Raw genomic sequence first — 2,868 nt, forward strand, 5'->3', positions numbered from 1 at the left:
GTCAATCGATACGTTACTTGCCCGAGATTCGATCGTCGGTATCCCAATACCTTGTTCTATCTCGTTACCGGCAAGTCACTTTACTCGTTGCGTAATGCATGATCCCGTGACTAACTACTTAGTCTTATTGAGCTCATTATGATGATGCATCACCGAGTGGGCCCAAAGATACCTCTTCGTCATATGGAGTGACAAATCCCAGTCTCGATTCGTGCCAACCCAATAGACACTTTCGGAGATACCTGTAGTGCACCTTTATAGTCACCTAGTTACGTTGTGACGTTTGGTACACCCAAAGAATTCCTACGGTATCCGGGAGTTACACAATCTCATGGTCTAAGGAAATGATACTTGACATTAGAAAAGCTTTAGCAAATGAACTACACGATCTTATGCTATGCTTAGGATTGGGTCTTGTCCATCACATCATCTACTATATCTAAATAGGAGCACCCCACTACCTTATTTTGCTGCCCTCACAGTTAGCCACGTCACCACAAATACTTGCATCCATTTGATTAACCACGGATGGCCAGATCTGCAGTTCTTGCGTTGAACCTCCCGCAGTCTATCCCCTTTGCGTTAGTTCCACTTCCACATTGCTCCACCTCCCTTGGCTCCTCACCTCCAAGAACGCGCGCAGCACCAAATGCAGCCGCCTATTCCCCTTCCACTTTCACTTCAATTCCCAACCAATCTGGCCTTCGCTACTCTATCTTCTTGGTTCGCATCTCCAAATCTGACACCAGTGGGAGATGCGGCCTCCCACGCTCGCAAGCGACGCCAAATCGGCGGCTGCCCGTCCATGAGTACTCGCCTCCCTCCGGTGGGAATCAGTGCCCAGCTGGCCTGATGTTGTTGCTGATGTGCTCTTCCTGTAGTTCAACGCGGCGTGCCTCGTCGGCAGGCCGACAGCGCCGGTTGCCGAACTCTAGCCCTTGGGCGGAGAGGTAGGGGTCTCCGACGTTCGTCTCCCAGGAACGCTGTGGTGGAAGGATGTTGTTCGGCACCACTCCCTCAGAGGCGCAGCGCTGGGGATCAGGAGGTACGCCTTCAATCCAGGCTCTTTCTCCCTCACCTTTTTTATTTGATTCCTACCTCTTTTTTTTCATTTTACGAGTGCGTGTTTGTTTATGTGTAAAAAATTCAAGTAGTAGGCTTCTATATATATTTGAGATGAGGCTATGGAGCAGATTGTCAAGTATATCAACCAGAGATACAAGAATACATCTGTGTATGTTTCTGACAATGGTGAGAGGCGAGGACATCAATCGATCATAAGTTTAGAATGTATGATCCTCTGTGCAGAGTGCAGACCGTATAACTGTGACCATGAATCATTTTTTTTCATCAGTTTACTTGCAAAACGGTGAAGCAGTATGGAGGACGTGATCGTTGACACCAGAAGAAAGCAGTACCTGCAGGGCAGCAGGTGTATCTTACATCTATCTCTTCAGCAGTCACCAGTCAGGTACGTGTAATGGAACTATGTATGTGCATTCTATTAATTTTGCATCTGACGGAGAAACACATCGATCATATTCTTAATTCATGCGTGTTATGCCGTTCTGACATACTTCACCCATGACACTTTTTTTTACATATAAACTAAACCAGAAAAAGATTCTGCAAATAGTGTGTTTCTCTCATGCTCATTCTGTTAGCCTACATACCTCTTTAGAGAGCACAAGCTCCCATATCTGAATTTTATTTTCGACATTGAGTTATCATAAGCGTATTCTGTTAGTCTACTTACTAATTTAGAGAGCATGGGAATATGATCCTGATGGCTTCTATTTGTTACAGTTGAAAAATATGATACGATACGTAGATAGCTTATATTCAGATTTGTTCAGATCTCACCTGTCACAAGTGTCGGACAATTTTCTTCTGATGGCAAGGATGTAGGACTATTTGGTGGTCCTTGCTGCATAATATTGTTGCCGCTCCCATTAATAGACAAGTATAGGACGAGACAAAATTTTCAGCGGGTGGCTCAAACGGGGTGGTCCATGCATACAACAGTCTTACCCTGCCCTCCCGAATTCTTCATTTCCTTACCTTCTACATTCAACCAACTGAACTTACCATTTTTTATGGTATAAGCATGGATGAGTTGATTGGCTCCGTTCACTTTATTTCTCCTACTTATAGGAGCGTCAGTGGTTTTAATCGTGCTGCCATTGCCTGGCACTTGGTGAGAGACCTATGTGATATTAGAGCACTTTCATGTAACCTCTTTTGAGGTACCTCTATTCAGGTACAGTTTCTAAAAGAATAGATAAGTTGCATCACTGAGAGGTAAAGGTTTTGCTTTTTTTGGCAACAATCGACATATTTGGACAAAGTCCATGTGTAATAATGTTACTTTACTGGGGTTTTGTCGTACATTTATTTGATCCGTTTGATTGGTGATATATCAGTATCTCATTTGGTTGGTACTGCATATTTGAACAATGGACACATTATCGCAGTTTCATCTGGTAGTATTTTCACATTGCACATAAACCATACACTTGCAATTTGAGTTCACAAGTTTTACTTGATTGCTCATTTTAATCAAAGCACTATTAATCTCTACTTTGGCAACACCCCACCATTAACTTCCTTTATATTTAGCTTAGTGATGGTAAGAATTATTTTTGTATTTAGCTGAATACAAGGTGCAGACAACTTTGTCAGGAAAAAAAGATCGAAAAGGGTAATAACAATAATTATTTTTTCCAACAGAGCCAAGCAACCTATTAGTAAGTCCATTGCTTTCTTAACTCTAGCAAGTCAATTTAGCTGTCTTTTGTTTGCGGAAATTCCATTTAAGTGTCAGTATTTATTTTAATATTATTTGAATTTATATAAATTGTATGAAAC

The 2,868-nt window shown here is 42.2% G+C and overlaps 1 long non-coding RNA gene across 3 annotated transcripts; it reads left to right on the forward strand.

Annotated features, from left to right (window-relative positions):
* The first annotated feature begins 576 nt into the window (after window positions 1-576).
* LOC119276687 lies at window positions 577-2,446 on the forward strand. 3 transcript variants are annotated; one of them, XR_005136747.1, is made up of 3 exons: window positions 577-1,045; window positions 1,152-1,251; window positions 1,355-2,446. It is a non-coding gene; the product is annotated as an uncharacterized LOC119276687 (long non-coding RNA). The 3 variants fall into 3 exon arrangements; XR_005136746.1 differs by having other exon boundaries at window positions 1,155-1,251; XR_005136745.1 differs by lacking the exon at window positions 577-1,045 and having other exon boundaries at window positions 1,057-1,251.
* The last annotated feature ends 422 nt before the right edge of the window (window positions 2,447-2,868 follow it).

This window comes from Triticum dicoccoides, chromosome 3B (genome assembly GCF_002162155.2).
Source record: "Triticum dicoccoides isolate Atlit2015 ecotype Zavitan chromosome 3B, WEW_v2.0, whole genome shotgun sequence".
In the NCBI taxonomy this organism is placed as follows: domain Eukaryota; kingdom Viridiplantae; phylum Streptophyta; class Magnoliopsida; order Poales; family Poaceae; genus Triticum; species Triticum dicoccoides.